Raw genomic sequence first — 17622 nt, forward strand, 5'->3', positions numbered from 1 at the left:
TTACATTTTTAAATTCTGAAATTGTCAAGCACCAAAGGATATGAGCATTTTCATATACAAAGCAAAACAGAAAAAGAGGATTGTACATGAAAATGCAGATTACCACCATATACAACCCACTCTACCTTTAAAAGAACATGACAAATTTATCATATAACTTTTCTTCCCCAAATATTTATTAAATGCCTACTTGTTGAACATGTGGGTGGTATGGTAGATAAAGTGTTGGATCTAGAGCAAGGAAGACTCAACTTCCTGGGCTCAAATCCAAATTCAGATATTTACTAAGTGGTCCTGAGCAAATCACTTAATCCTGTTTGCCTTCATTTCCTTTTCTGTAAAGTGGCCTGGAGAAGAAAATACCAAACTACTCTGTGACCAATGGGGTTACAAAGAGTTGGACATAACTGAAAAACACAACACATACCAGTTATTGAAGATACAAAATTAAAAAAAAAAAACACGTTCTTGCCTTCAAGGGGTTTATAGTCTATTGGAAACTACTAAATATATGTTATGTTAGAAAAAAGCACTGGATTTAGAGTCCAAGGACTTGGCTCAGATGTAGATTCTGCTACTTGAAACAATTACATCATTTTAGAAAAATCATTTTAATTTTCTGGGCTTTGATTTCCTTATAAAATGAGAAAGGTGAGACCAAATAACACATTTTTTCTCAGCTCTAAAATTTAGAATGTTATAAATGAACTAAATTAATGTGGGTTGGGTTTTTTTTTTTTTGGGGGGGGGAGAATAACATTTCAACATGTAACTTTCAAAACGGCTTCCTATTTACATTACCCTCTGGCCTTCTCCCTATTCTCTTCTATACATTTAAAAGAGTGCTTTAGTGATTCTTTCCTTTCCTTTCCTTCCTTCCTTCCTTCCTTCCTCCCTTGCTCCCTCCCTTTCTCCTTCCCTCCCTCTTTTTCTTGCTTTCTCTTTTTCTTTCCTTCCCTCTCTTCTTTCTTTCTTTCCTTTTGTCCTTCCAAACCCTTTATCTGTCCTACCTCTCTATCCCCATTCCACTCTGCCAATAATTTTTTTAAATAAACAACAAAAATTCTAACCTTTCTAACCTTTGCCACAGTTAAGTAAAAAAAAATTCCCACCCTGAAAATGTTTAAAAACATTTCCTGAATTTTGCATCTTTATTCCATGACCTCTCTTACAGGAGGTGGGTCAGGGAATGCTTAATTATCAGTCCTCTGGGATCTTGATTGCATTTTGCATTGATTAGTTTTTTGAATTTTTCAAAATTGAAAAATTATTTGCTTTAAAAGTACCTGATAATATTATTGTCACACCATGCCTCAGTGTATTGTACTATAGGAAATAGTAATTCACCCATAAAATGGAAGGGGATAACAGAGTGGATTAAAAGCCAGAATCCTATAATATCTTGTGTATAAGAAATCATTTGAAGTAGAGAGATACATATAGAATAAAAGTAAAAAGCTGGAGCAGAATCTGTTATGCTTCAGATGAAGTATTAAAAAAAAAAAAAAAGCAGGGGTAGCAATGCTGATCTTAGATCAAGCAAAAACAAAAATAAATCTAATTAAAAGAGATAAGGAAGGAAACTACATCCTACTTAAAGGTATCATAGATAATGAAACAATATCAATACTAAACATATATTCACCAAGTGGTATAGCATCCATATTCCTAGAGGAGAAAAGAGAGTTTCAAGAAAAAACCTATACTGGTGGGCATATCAATCTTGCTCTCTCAGAACAAGATAAATTGAACCATAAAATAAATAAGAAAAAAGTTAAGGAGGTAAATAAAATTTTAGAAAAGTTAGGTGTAATAGGCCTTTGGAGAAAATTGAATGGAGAAAGAAAAGAGTACACTTTTTTCTTGGTGGTTCATAGAACCTACACAAAAATTGACCATGTATTAGGACATTAAAATCTCAAAGTAAATAGAATTTTAGAAAAATTAAAAAAAAAAAAACTTTGGAGAAAATTAAATGGGGAAGGAAATAAAAATATTTTTTTCTCAGTAGTTCATAGAACTTACACAAAAATTGATCATAGATTAGGACGTAAAAACCTCACAATCAAATGCAGAAAAACAGAAATAGTAAATGCATCCTTTTCAGATCATGATGCATGTAATAAAGGGTCATGGAAAAATAGACTAGAAATTAATTGGAACCTAAATAATCTAATCCTAAAGAATGAGTGGGTAAAGCAACAAACCAAAGAAACAATTAAAATTTCATTCAAAAGAAGGACAATAATGAAACAACATATCAAAATTTACAGGATGCAGCCAAAACAGTTCTTGTGGGAAATTTTACATCTCTAGATGCTTACAAAAATAAAATAGAGAAAGAAAAGATAAATGAATTGGGCATGCAACTAAAAAAGCTAGAAGAAGTATAAATTAAAATACCCCAATTAAATGCCAAATTAGAAATTTTAAAAATCAAAGGAGAGATTAATAATATTGAAAGTAAGAAAACTATTGAATTAATAACAAAACTAAGAGTTGTTTTTATGAAATAAAAGACCAACAAAATAAATAAACCTTTAATTAATTTGATTAGAAAAAAGGAAAAAAGAAAACCAAATTATCAGTATAAAAAATGAAAAGGGTGAACTTACTTGGAGATTAAAGCAATAATTAGGGGCTATTTTGCCCATTTGCCAATAAATCTGATAATCTAAGTGAAATGGATGAATAATTACAAAAATATAGGTTGCCTGGATTGATAGAGGAAAAAAGAAATTACTTAAATAGACCATTTTAGAAAAAAAGAAATTGAACAAACTATTAATGAATTCACTAAGAAAAAATCTCTAGGGCTAGATGGATTTACATGTGAATTCTACCAACATATGTAAAAACAATTAATTCCAATATTATACAAACTATTTGGAAAAATGGGGGAAGAAGGAGTCCTACCAAATTCCTTGTATGATATAGATATAGTGTTGATGCCTAAATCAGGAAGGATCAAAACAGAGAAAGAAAATTATAGACCAATTTCCCTAATGAATATTGATGCAAAAATCTTAAATAAAATATTATCAAAGAGATTATATCAACTTATCACCAGGATAATTATGACTAAGTAGGATTTATACCAGGAATGCAATATTGTTTCAATATCAGGAAAACCTAGCATAATTGTATCAATAATCAAATTAACAGAAATTATATAATTATATCAATAGATGCAGAAAAAGCATTTGACAAAATACAACACCCATTCCTATTAAAAACACTAGAGAGCATAGGAATAAATGGAGTTTTCCTTAAAATGATAAGTAGTATCCATCTAAAACTATTAGCAAGCATTATATGTAATGAGAATAAACTGGAAGCATTCCCAATAAAATCAGGGGTGAAACAAGGTTATCCACTATCACCATTTCTATTCAATATTGTAATGTTAGCTTTAGGAATGAGAATAAAAAGAAATTGAAGAAATTAGATTAGGTAATGAGGAAACAAGATGTCACTCTTTGCAAATGATATGATTGTATGTTTAGAGAATTCTAGAGAATCGACTTAAAAAACTGTTAGAAATAATAACTTTAGCAAAGTGACAGAATATAAAATAAATCCACTTACATATTACCAATAAAGTTCAGCAGCAAGAGATAGATAAATTCCATTTAAAATAACTGTAGCTATATAAATACCTGACAACACAAAGCCAGGAAGTATAAGAACACAACTATAAAACACTTTTTCACACAAAGTCAGATCTAAACAATTGGAAGAATATCAAGTACTCATAGCTAAGCCAAGCTAATATAATAAAAATGACAATTCTACCTAAATTAATCTACTTATTCAGTGCCATACTAATCAAACTGCTAAAAAATTATGTTATAGAGCTAGAAAATAACAAAATTCCTCTGGAAGAACAAAAAGTCAAGAATTTCAAGGGAATTAATGAAAAAAATGCAAACAAAGGTGGCCCAGCTATATTAGATATAAAACTATATTATAAAGCAGTGGTCATCAAAACTGGCTAAGAAATAAAATAGATCAGTGCAATATGTTAGGTTCACAAGGCACATCAGTCAATGACTTCAAGTAATCTAGTGTTTGATAAACCCAAAGACTCCAGCTTCTGGAATAAGAATTCACTATTTGACAAAAATTGCTGGGAAAATTAGGAAATAGTGTGGCAGAAACCAGGCATTGACCAATACCTAACACTATATACTAAGATAAGGTCAAAATGGGTTCATGATTAAGACATAAAAGGTGATGCTAGAAGCAAATTAGGAGAACAAGGGATAGTCTACCTCTCAGATCTGTGGAGAAGGAAGGAATTTATGGCCAAAGAAGGACTAGAGAACATTATGAAATGCAAAATGGATAATTTTGATTATATTAAATTTAAAAGATTTTGTACAAACAAAACCAAAGAAGCCAAGATTACAAGAGAAACATAAAAAATGGGAAAACTTTTTTACATCTGATAAAGGCCTTGTTTCTAAAATATATAATTGACTGAAATTTATAAGAATACAAGCTATTGGGGCAACTGGGTAGTGCAGTAGATAGAACACCAGCCCTGAAGTCAGGAGGACCTGAGTTCAAATCTTGTCTCAGACACTTAACAAGTCCTAGCTGTGTGACCCTGGGCAAGTCACTACCCCAATTACCTCAGCAAAAAAAAAAAAAAAGAATACAAGCTGTTCTCCAGTTGGTAAATGTTCAAAGGATATGAAAGACAATTTTCAGAGGAAGAAATTAAAGTCAGTTGTAGTCATGAAAAATGCTTTAAATCACTATTGATTAGAGAAATGCAAATTAAGGCAACTGGAGGTATCATTTCACATCTCTCAGATTGGCTAAAATAACAAAATATAATGTCAAATGTTGGAAGGGATATAAGAAAACTGGAACATTAATGCATTGTTGGCAAAGTTATGAAATGATTCAACCATTCTGGAGAGCAATTTGGAACTATGCCCAAAGTAGTGTCTCTACTGGGCTTATATAGTCAAAGAGATCTTGAAGGAAGGAAAGGGACCCACATGTGCAAAAATGTTTGTGGCAGTCATTTTTGTAGTGGCCAGAAACTGGAAACTGAGTGGATGCCCATCAGTTATGGAATGGCTGAATGAATTGTGGTATATGAATTTTATGGAACACTATTGTTCTGTAGGAAATGACTAGCAGGCTGAATACAGAGAGGCCTGGAGATGATCAGATGAACTGATGCTAAGTTAAATGAACAGAACCAGGAGATCGTTATAACTTCTATAACAATACTAAATGAGGATCAATTCTGATAGAAGTGGCTATCTTCGGTAACGAGAGGATCCAATTTAGTTCCAATTGATCAGTGATAAACAGAACCAGCTACACCTAGTGAAAGAACACTGGGAAATGAATGTGGACTACTTGCATTTGTATTTTTTACTTCCTAGGTTATTTTTACCTTTCTAAATCTGATTTTTCTTGTGCAACAAGAGAACTATATAAATATGTACACATATATTGAATTTAAGATATACTTCAACATATTTAACATGTATAAGACTTCCTGCCATCTAGGGGAGAGAGTGAAGGGAAATAAGGGAAAAATTGGAACAGAAGTGATTGCAAGGGACAATGTTGAAAAATTACTTATGCATATGTTCTGTCAATAAAAAGCTATAATAATAATAAAAAAGAAAATAGTATGCTTCAGTCTGCATTCAATCTCCATAATTCTCCTTCTGGAAGCAGATGGCAAGTCTATAGAAATTGTCTCAGATCACCACAACTCTGGGAACATCTAAGTCTGTCTTAGCTGATCATCACATAATCTTGCTGTTACTGTGTATCAGCATAAGTTCATGAAATCTTTTCAGGCTTTTCTGACATCAGCTTGTTCATCATTTCTTGTAGAACACTAATATTCCATTATCTTCATATACTGTAACTTATTCAGCCATTCCTCAATTGATGGGCATCCACTCAGTTTCCAGTTTCTTGCCACTACAGAAAGGACTGCCATAAATATTTTTGCACATATAGGTCCCTTTTCCCTCCTTTGTGATTACTTTGGGATACAGACCCAGTAGTGACACTACTGGATCAGAGGTTATGCAGTTTTATAGCCCTTTGGGCAGAGTTCCAAATGCTAGTGGGATTCTTATGTATAGTTATTGGCCTTTTTTTATTTGCATTTGATATTACTGGTGTCAAACTACTACTGGAGTTATCTATTAACGTTGAAGAGAGTAGTATGTTATCAGCCATTCTATTTAGCTTCTTGCAATAGGAATCTTCAGTGGTTGAAATGGATATGTAACTATATTTTTGTTGAATTTATGAATAGCAAGAAAAATAAAACAAACCCCAAAGTCCAGTGATCTATTCTGTACTCTATTCTGCTCAACCTTATCCTGTCCTGACGTCTCTCTGTGATTTACCTAACTAAATTCCTATGTTCAATAGGTTTTTACAAGAAGCCTTTCCCTTCAGTTGATTATTTCCTATTTATCCTGTATATCCCGTATATAGCTTGTTTGTATGCATGTTTGCATGTTGTCTTCCTCATTAGATTGTGATTTTCTCCAAGATATAATCTTTTGCCTTTTTTGTATCCCTAACACTTAGTATAGTACTTGGCACATAATAGGCTCATAATTAATGTTTACACATTGAATGATTCATCTAGCTTTCAGTTTAAGTCTTAAGTATTACAGCATGCTAGACTCAAACTCAGGTTCAAATACTGCCACATGGGACAGCTAGATGGTGCAGTGGTTAGAGCACTTGAAGTCAGGAGAACCTGAGTTCAAATTTGACCTTAGACGCTTAACACTTCCTGGCTGTGTGATCCTGGGCAACTCACTTAACCCCAATTGCCTCAGCAAAAAAATAAAAATAAAAATAAAAATTAGATACAAATCCTTCCATATTAGCAGTGTGACTCTGGCAAGTCATTAAACTATCTGCCTCAGTTTCTCCATCTGTAAAATGGGGATCACAATAGCACCTCAGTTGTTGTGAGGATCAAATCAAAGTAGATTGTATATGTAAGATATATGGTGCCTGGTACATAGTTGCTGCTTAATACATGATTGTTCATTCATTCTCAGAGGCAAAAAATGAAATAATACATGCAGATAACTAACTAGAACGAATATTTTTCCTCTGGTGATTCCTCTAGTAATAAAGACAGCTAGAAGGCTCACTGAATAAAGTCCAAGGCCTAGAGTCAGGGAGATCTGAGTCCAAATCCAGCCTCAGACACTTCCTAGTTGTGTAACCCTGGGTAAGTCACTTAACCCTATTTGCCTCAGTTTCCTTCTCTGTAAAATGCCTGGAGAAAGAAACAGTAAGGGCTTATATCCCAAAGAAATACTAAAGAAGGGAGAGGGACCTGCATGTGCCAAAATGTTTGTGGCAGCTCTTTTTGTTGTAGCTAGAAACTGGAAGATGAATGGATGCCCATCAATTGGAGAATGGTTGGGCAAATTATGGTATATGAAGGTTATGGAATATTATTGTTCTGTAAGAAATGACCAGCAGGATGAATACAGAGAGGCTTAGAAAGACATACACTGATGCTGAGTGAAATGAGCAGAACCAGGAGATCATTATACACTTCAACAACAACACTGTATGAAGATATATTCTGATGGAAGTGGAAATCTTCAACATAGAGAAGATCCAACTCACTTCCAGTTGATCAATGATGGACAGAAACAACTACACCCAAAGAAGGAACACTGGGAAGTGAATGTAAACTGCTAGCAATACTGTCTATCTACCCAGGTTACTTATACCTTCGGAATCCAATAGTTTACGTGCAACAAGAAAATTGGATTTACACACATATATTGTATCTAGGTTATACTGTAACACATGTAAAATGTATGGGATTGCCTGTCATCTAGGGGAGGGAATAAAGGGAGGGAGGGGAAAATTTGGAAAAATGAATACAAGGGATAATGTTATAAAAAAATTACTCATACATATATACTGTCAAAAAAAGTTATAATTACAAAATTAATATAAAAAATGAGAGATTTGGAATCTAAAAGGAATTGTAAAAAAAAAAAAAGAAAGAAAGAAAGAAAGAAAGAAAGAGAGAGAGAAAGAAAGAAAGAAAGAAAGAAAGAAAGAAAGAAAGAAAGAAAGAAAGAAAGAAAGAAAGAAAGAAAGAAAGAAAGAAAAAAAGAAAGAAAGAAAGAAAGAAAGAAACGGTAAACCATTATAGTATCTTTGCCAAGAAAACCCAAAAAATGAGGTTACACAGAATCAGACACACTAAACAACAATAACAATCTGCTTCTTTTAAAGTAGGCAGAATAGTTTGAGCCAAGAAGAGACTATTGTATTTAACATATTGGGTTGGAAGTGAGTCAAACTGTTACAACTGGGGAAATCCATAGCTCCTAATTTTGCCCTCTAAATCCAAGCAGAACAAGTCTAATCCCATTTCATTATAACAATCTTTAAAATACTTTGAAATAGTTAAGTTTGGTCGTCAACCTTCCCCATCCCCATCCCCTATGCACTATCTGAGCAGGGATGTCTTAATTGATGAATCTGATGCTTTTTTTCTCTACCCCCATTCTTCCTGACCTCTCTCTACCTTTTGACCTTGTCAATCATTTTTTCCTTCTGGATCCTCTCTCCCCTGACACTGATTTCTTTTTGTTCTCCTAAGTATCTCAGAGGATTTCTTCCTAGGTTCCTTTGTTGGACCATGATCTAGATCATGCCTACTAGGCATAGTGGCCACTGAAGGCTCAATATTGTGATCTCTTCTTTTTTTCCTCTGTTCCATCATCTTATTTGACCTAATACCCTATATCAAGATAAGGTCAAAATAGGTTCATATTTAGACATAAAAGATGATTCTACAAGCAAACTAGGAGAACAAGGGAGAGTTAACCTCAGATCTATGGAGAAGGAAGGAATTTATGGCCAAATAAGACCTAGAGTACATTATGGAATGCAAAATGGACAATTTTGATTATGTTAAGTTAAAAAGTTTTCGTACAAACAAAACCAATGCAGACAGGACAAGAAAGAGAGCAGTAAACTGGGAAAAAAATTTTACATCCAAGGGTTCTGATAAAGGCCTCATTTGTAAAATACGTAGAAAATTGACCCAAATTTATAAGAATACAAACTATTCTTCAATTGACAAATGGGCAAATGATATGAACAGATGATTTTCAGATGAAGAAATTAAAACTATTTCTAGTCATATGAAAAAATGCTCTAAATCACTATTGTTCAGAGAAATGCAAATTAAGACAACTCTGAGGTACCACTATACACCTGTCAGATTGGCTAGAATGACAGGGAAAGATAATGATGAATGTTGGAGAGGATGTGGGAAAACTGGGACACTAATGCATTTTTGGCTGAGTTGTGAACTGATTAAACCATTCTGGGAGAGCAATATGGAACTATGCCCAAAGGGCTACCAAACCGTGCATACCCTTTGAGCCAACAGTGTCTCTATTGGGCCTATATCTCTACAAGATCATAAAAAAGGGAAAAGGACCCACATGTGCAAAAATGTTTGTAGCAGTCCTTTTTGTAGTGGCAAGGAACTGAAAACTGAGTGGATGCCCATCAATTGGGGAATGGCTGAATAAGTTATGCTACATGAATATTATGGAATACTATTATTCTATAAGAAATGCTCATCAGAATGATTTTAGAAAGACCTGGAGAAACTTACATGAACTGATGCAAAGAGAAGTGAGCAGGACCAGGAGAACTTTGTCCACAGCAACAACAAGATTGTGGGATGATCAGTTCTGATGAGTCTGGCTCTTTTGCACTTGACTGTTTTCAACATCGAGGTAATTAAGGCTAGTTCCAACAGTCTTGTGATGGAAAGAGACATCTCCACTTAGAGGATTGTGAAGACTGAGTGTGGATCACAACATAATATTCTCACTTTTTTGTTATTGCTTGCATTTTGTTTTCTTATTCTTTCCCTTTTTGATATGATTTTTCTTGTGCAGCATGATAATTATGGAAATATGTATAGAAGATCGCACATGTTTAATATATATTGAATTTCTTGATGTCTAGGAGAAGGGATGAGGGGAAGGGAAAGAGAAAAAAATTTGGAGCACAAGATTTTGTAAGAGTAAATGTTGAAAACTACCTTTGCATATGTTTTGAAAAGAAAAGGTTTTAATAAAAAAAAAATTTACTCGTCTCCTCTTCTCCCATTTTCTCCCATTTCCCTTCTTACCCACCAATTCTATCCATCTACACTTACTTCCCTATTAGTTGAACAAGACTCTCTTGACTGGACATTTTCCTTGTTTGTCCCTCACTTCTAGACTGTTCTTCCTTACCTCAGCTTCATGATTGCTTTTAAGATTCAGTTCAAGTATTGGATTATCTAGCGGAGGGGGGAGGGGAAAGGAGGGAAAAATTTGGAACACAAGGGTTTGCAAGGATCAATGTTGAAAAATTACCCATGCATAAGTTTTGTAAATAAAAAGATTTTAATTAAAAAATGAAAAGAAAAAAAAGTTAAAAAAAAAAAAAAAGATTCCGCTCAAGTCTTAGGAGGCCTTTTCCAACATTCTTTTATACCTCCCAGGACACCAGAAACTTTCCTCCAAGATGGCCTTCTTTTGAGTAGTATATGGCAGGGTAGATGTCCTACTGATATAATGGAGTGTGGAGGTTGGGTTTGGGGTTTGGTTACTGGTGACACAAATTCAAAAGAATTTGTAGGCTTATAACATCTGCAAATCAAGAGGCAAAAATGCTATCACACTGTTGGTAGCAGGCTAAGTTCCAAGGGTGAGTTTTTGTAAAGAAGTGGGGAAAAACAAGGGCTAAGTTCCCTAGAGGAACTCCGTAGCAGAACAAGGTGGACCAAAAGGAAAGCTAAGTTCCTAAAGAATTAATAATTAACAAGGGGGGGGGGGGAGAGAAAGGAGAAAGGTATGCCTTATATAGTCAAGGAATAAGCTCAGGAGTTGCAAAGCAAGGAATTCGACAAGGGCCACTTAAGGACCTTAAGGGCCACTGGAATTATATCCCAAGAAAGGACGACAAAGGTCTACTTTAAGGACAAAATAATCCTGTCAATGCCTCTCCCTATTTTTCTTCTTCCAATCCTGTCAATGCCTCTCCCTATTTTTCTTCTTCCTCTCCCTCTACTCAAGAAAACAAGTATCTAGTCTATTTGCTGAGATCTTATTCATTCCATCAGGTAGAGTACATGGTCTGGAGTCAGGAAGATAACTTCTTGAATTCAAATTTGGCTTCAGACATTTACTGTGTGATCTTGAATGTCACTTCACCCTATTTGCCTCAGTTTCCTTCTCTATAAAATGAGCTGGAAAGGGAAATGGCAAACCACACCAGCATTTTTGCCAAGAAAAACACAAAAGGGCCAGAAAGTCAGACACAACTGGATAACAATTCTCTGTATAAATTGCTTAAGGTATATAGTTATTTGTATGCTTTCTCCAATAGAATATGAATTTTATTCAGGCAGGGACTATGTTTTTTGCCTTTCATTTTAAGTATTCCCAGTTTAACATAGTGTTTGATACCTAAAAATCACTTAATAAAAGAGTTTGGGAATGTTGGCAGAAGAAACTGGAAACTGAGTGGATGCCCATCAATTGGAGAATGGCTGAATAAATTGTGGTATATGAATGTTATGGAATATTATTGTTCTGTAAGAAATGACCAACAGGATGATTGCAGATAGACCTGGAGAGACTTACATGAACTGATGCTGTATGAAATGAACTGAATCAGGACATCATTATATACTTCAACAACAATACTATATGAGGATCAATTCTGATGGATGTGGCCCTCTTCAATAATGAGATGAATCAAATGAGATGAGATGTTCCAATAGAGCAGTAATGAATTGAACCAGCTACACCCAGCAAAAGAACTCTAGGAGAGACTACGAAACACTACATAGAATTCCCAGTCCCTCTAATTTTGTCCGCCTGCAGTTTGGATTTCCTTCACAGGCTAAATGCACACTATTTCAAAGTCCAATTCTTTTTGTACAGCAAAACAACTGTTTGGACATGTATACATATATTGTATTTAATTTATACTTTAACATATTGAACATGTATTGGTTGACCTGCCATCTGGGGGGGGGGGGGAAAGGAGGGGAAAAATTAGAACAAAAGGTTTGGCAATTGTCAATGTTGTAAGATTACCCAAGCATATATCTGGTAAATAAAAACTATTATTAAAAAAAAAAAAAAAAAAAAAAAAGAGAGAGAGTTTGGGAGGATCTTAAAGATCTATTTCAATCTCTCTCTCTCTCTCTCTCTCTTTCTCTCTCTCTCTCTCTCTCTCTCTCTCTCTCTCTCTCTCTCTCTCTCTCTCTCTCTCTCTCTCTCTCTCTCTCTCTCTCCTTTAATCAATCATTAAGTTATTATGAAGTACTTACAATGTTAAGGGCTTATTAAGAGTACTATCTATACCTAGGCACTTAGGGATACAAATTTTAAAAAAGAGAAGTGTTCTGCCTTTAAGGACTTTTTTTCTTATCAATCAATAAAAATTTATTAAGGACTTACTTTATAACAAATAGATCTGGGGATAAAAGAAAAGGGGGGGGCACAATTCCTTTCCTCAAGAAGCTTACAATCTAATGAGATAGATAACATGTAAACAAATATACATAGAGAAAACTAAATAGGAAATAATCAATTGAGTGAAGACACTAAATTTCAAAGGTGTTGAAGAAGGCTTTCAGGACAAGAAGGAATTTTAGTTAGAACTTTAGAAAGTCATGGAAATTAGTCATCAGAGCAGAGAAGGGAGAATGCCTCAGGCATTTGAGATGGCCAGAGAAAATGTCCAGAACAGAGAGATGTAGTGTCGAAGAGTACATCAAATAGAGCTTTTTATTTTATTTTAATAAAGCTTTTTATTTTCAAAACATATGCATAAAGAAATTTTCAACATTCACCCTTGTAAAACCTTGTGCTCCAATTTTTTTCTCTCCCTCTATTCCCCCATCCCCTCCCCTAGATGGCAAGTAATCCAATATATGTTAAACATGTGTAATTCTTCTATACATATTTCTACAATTATCATGCTGTGCAAAAATATCAGATCAAAAAGAAAAAAAGAGAAAGAAAACAAAATGCAAGCAAACAACAACAAAAAAATGAAAATATTATATGTGATCTATACCCCATCCCCACAGATGGCTCTCTCCATTGGAGACTAATCTCACTGTTGAAAAGAGCCACGTCAAGTAGAATTGATCATTGTATAAATTTGTTGCTGTGTAAAATGTTCTCTTGGTTAAGTAGAGGTTTCTTTATTTGATCCTAGAGTCAACAGGGAGCAACTGGAATTTGAGTAGGGAGGAAGATAAGTGTTTTAGAAAAATTGCCTCAATGGCTGAATGGAGGATGGACTGAAGCAGAGACTGACTTGAGGCAAGCAGACCCACCATCAGGCTATTGCAGTAAGTCAGGTGTGAAATGATGAGAGTGGTCACTACTGTTAAATATGAGCTGAATACAAAAATGTTTATAAGGGAAAAATTTGAGGCCCAGACTACTTCGGGTTTCCCCAATTATCCAGGTAATGCTTGAGCTCCCTAGTTATCCAGGTAACCAACAATAAGTGATGGAGACTGGTTGTATTAGCAATAAATACAAAGTAGCTTGACAATCCTTTGTCAGAGTCAACTGTAGGCAGAAAATCCACAACTCTGGAGTCATTTAAGCTCATACCTGTCTTGAAGCAGACCTTGAGCTATTTGATGATTTATGGACTTTCTGGAGTCATTCTTATCTTTAGACACTTCCCAAATGATTTTTTATGGGACGCTGACACATCTTGTTTTCTGGTTTTGGGGGGCACCTCCTTATCTTATTGTTTATACTCAAACCTTGAACCATCAGCATTGCTTATCCCAAGAATTTTACTTTCTTGCTTAAAAACATTTTTCTTTAATTTCATAGTCATCCTCTTCCTCTGATTTTGTTCCCTTTAGGGTAAAGGGAGATTTGGATATCAAGGACAGACATCCTTTGTACTTAGGGTATCTTCCCCCTTTAGCGAGGGAAAAGGGAAATCCAAATTTCCTAAGAAGAGAGTCTGCCTAGATTTACAAGACAAAGGAAGTCCCTTGCCTGAGGTCACATCCCTTTCTTTGAGCAGTAAACAACAGTAAACAATAGTAAATATAGTCACAAGAATTAAATGCACAGTCAATCTTGGGTTAATTGCAATTAATTATACCCCTTTCTTCTCCAAGTTCTGAAGGAGAAACCACATCAAAACACTATAGTAGTAATCCTTCCACCTCTCAGGTACTAAGTTCCCCACCTTCTCCCACCCTCACCCTACCCCACTCCACCCCATCTGGAAAATCCACATAAAATTTTTTGGCCCTGGTATTAGGGAAGAAATCTGAATTTTTTCTTTTTATATTATGGGGTGTTTAGTACCATATTGTAAAAGGTGCTATGCAGGTATTTTGTGCATTTCAGAGTTTCTAAACATATTCTGTGTCATCCACTGGCTTGGAGTGTCACCTCGGCTTCTGAAAAACTCTTCAAACATTTCCATGTAATTTCTTATGTTGACCCAGGATATATATATATATATTTTTTAAATTTTTTATTTTATTTTATAATTATAACATTTTTTGACAGTACATATGCATGGGTAATTTTTTACAACATTATCCCTTGCACTTACTTCTATTCAGATTTTTTCCCTTCCTCCCCCAACCCCCTCCCCCAGATGGCAAGCAGTCTTATATATGTTAAATATATTACAGTATAATTTAGATACAATATATGTGTGTAGAACCGAATTTTTTGTTGCACAGGAAGAATTGGATTCAGAAGGTAAAAATAACAGTTTACATTCATTTCCCAGTGTTCCTTTTCTGGATGTAGCTGGTTCTGTCCATCATTAATCAATTGGAATTGGATTAGTTCTTCTCTATGTTGAAGAAATCCACTTCCATCAGCATACATCCTCGTACAGTATCATTGTTGAAGTGTATAATGATCTTCTGGTTCTGCTCGTTTCACTCAGCATCAGTTGATGTAAGTCTCTCCAAGCCTCTCTGTATTTCTCCTGTTGCTCATTTCTTATAGAACAATAATATTCCATAACATTCATATACCATAGTTTACCCAACCATTCTCCAATTGATGGACATCCATTCATCTTCCAGCTTCCAGCCACTATGAAAAGGGCTGCCACAAACATTTTGGCACATACAGGACCCTTTCCCTTCTCTAGTAGTTCCTTGGGGTATAAGCCCAGTAGTAGTATGGCTGGGTCAAAGGGTTGAAAATGAAATGGGGAAAAGTCTCAATGTGGAAGGGATAATTATGTCCAGTAATATACTGTATAACACAATGTACCTTCCCTGCCAACCCTTCTCCACTGATGGATAGTTCTCAAAGCCTTTTATGTTATATATTATCACATTTGATTTTCACAGCAATCCTCTGAGGTAGGTCTTATTATTATTGGTCCCATTTTATTCATTCAATAAAATTTATTAAGTCCCTGTTATGTACCAGGCATTGTGCTAAGTATTGGAGATATAATAAAAGGGAAAAGATAACTTCTGCCCTCAAAGTACAAAAAAATAGAATGGGAAAGACAACATTCAAACAAATATATACAAATTATATATAGGATAAATTGGAAATATTTTTTTTCCAAATTAAAAAAAATTTAATTAAAATTTTTGAGGTCCAAATTCTATCCCTTCTTTTCTCCTTTCCCTCACCCCTCCCTGAGATAGTAAGCCATCAGATATAGGTTATACATGTACAACTATGTAAAACATTTCCATGTTAGTCATTTTGTAGAAAAAAAAATGAAAGTGAAAAATAGCAATATCAGTTCTTTCTCGGAGGTAGATAGCATGTTTCATCATTAATCCTTTGGGATTGTCTTGGATCATTATATTGCTGAGAATAGCTAAGTCGTTCATAGTTCTTCATTAAACAATATTGCTGTTACTGTATATACAATAGTTGTGATTCTGTTCACTTCACTATGTATCAGTTCACGTCTTTCCTTTTCATCATCCTGCTTGTCATTTCTTTTAGCACCATCATATTCCATTAGAAACCACAGATTGTTTAACTATACCCCAATTGATTAGGGTCCCTTTGATTTCCAATTTTTTAGCCATTACAGTAAGAGCTGTCATAAATATTTATTGTAAAATAGGTCCTTTTCCATTTTGAGGGAAGATGTCTTTGGGATATAGACCTAGCAGGGGTATAACTGAATCAAAGGATTTGTGCAGTTTTATCTTTCTTTGCTCACCAGAATGGTGGGATCACTGCGCAGCTCCACCAACAAGTGTATTAGTAGTTTTCCCACATTTCCTCCAGTATCTATCATTTTCCTTTTGTGCCATGTTACCCACTCAGATGAGGGTGGCGCCTCAGTTATTTTCATTTGTATTTTTCTGATCAATATTTAGAACATGTCTTCATATAACTATGGACAGCTTTGATTTCTTTGAAAACTGTCTGAGCATAGCCCGTGATCGTTTATCATTTGGAGAAAGACTTGTATTTTTATAAATTTGACTCAGTTCTCCATATATTTGCGGCCTTTGTCAGAGATAATTGTCACAAAAATCCCCCCCCCCCCCCCGCTCAGTTTGCTGCCTTCCTTATAATTTTGGTTCCATTGGTTTTATTGTGCAAAAACCCTAATTTTATAAAATCAAGTCATCTATTTTATAATTTATAATGCTCTATTTTCTTCGATCATAAATTCTTCCCTTATTCATAAATTTGACATAATCTTATTTCATACTCTTTTCATTTGCTTGAGTATCACCCTTCATATGTAAATTATGTACTCATTTTGACCTTATCTTGGTATATTGGTCAAATAGGAAGCCATTAGCAAGGAAGGCACTGTCATTAAGGAAGACTTTCTGTTGGAGATAGGATATTAAAAAATAAGAAAAAGGAGACTGGTTGAGAGAAGGTAACTGATTTATCGTGGGGAGTTCGGGAGGGAAACTCCAAACTCAGGTTTTAGTCTCCAAGGACGGGACTCTAACTTAAGCACCTGTCACTTAGCAGCCCCGGGGTTTGGGGTTTAAGCGACAGCGGTGCGTTTCCCGATTGGCCCAATCCAGGCCCCGCCCTCTCAGGTAGGACGACTTTAAATGGATCCAGAGCGGTCTAGGTGGGATTTCGGGGGTGATCATTGGGGCCGTCCCCGTGCGCTTCCCCACAGCCCTCGAGCTTCGAGATTGGCCCGCGCCCGCGGCATAGCTTCTAGGTCTCTTTTGGGTGAAGCCCGATTGGGCTGGAGGTGGGAGACTAAAGGATGGGAAGGTGTCAGAGAGAGGAGGGGGCGGGGAAGAGTGTAGGTGACGTTGCCAGGGGCGCGTGCTGGGCGTGACGGCATCTGCACGAGCCTCTAGGGGAGGCTTAGACCGGGGCGGCGGCGGCGACGGCGACGGCGACGGCGGCGGCAGCGGCGCGAGAGCAGGTGAGCGCCCAAGTGGGAGCGCGCGAGCGCGGGGCCCATCTTCTTCCCTCTGATTCCCCCACCCCCAGCCGGACTCCTTGGGGCAGAAAAGAGACTGAGGTTTCTCCGGGGCCTACGTCTCTTCGACTCCTCCCGGGAAGGGCGAGGCCCGACTGC

General features: G+C 35.7%; 1 protein-coding gene across 2 annotated transcripts in view; it reads left to right on the forward strand.

Moving 5' to 3' along the window:
- The first annotated feature begins 17391 nt into the window (after positions 1–17391).
- The window catches only part of SUN1 (Sad1 and UNC84 domain containing 1), a 79945-nt gene continuing 79714 nt past the window's right edge, over positions 17392–17622 (forward strand). The window contains exon 1 of one of the 2 annotated variants that reach the window (XM_074281094.1): positions 17392–17466. The gene's annotated coding sequence lies outside the window, so the exon portion shown is untranslated. The remainder of the gene's footprint in view (positions 17467–17622) is intronic. The other variant, XM_074281103.1, reaches the window with a different exon arrangement.

The sequence above is a fragment of the Sminthopsis crassicaudata genome, chromosome 1 (genome assembly GCF_048593235.1).
Source record: "Sminthopsis crassicaudata isolate SCR6 chromosome 1, ASM4859323v1, whole genome shotgun sequence".
Lineage (NCBI taxonomy): Eukaryota > Metazoa > Chordata > Mammalia > Dasyuromorphia > Dasyuridae > Sminthopsis > Sminthopsis crassicaudata.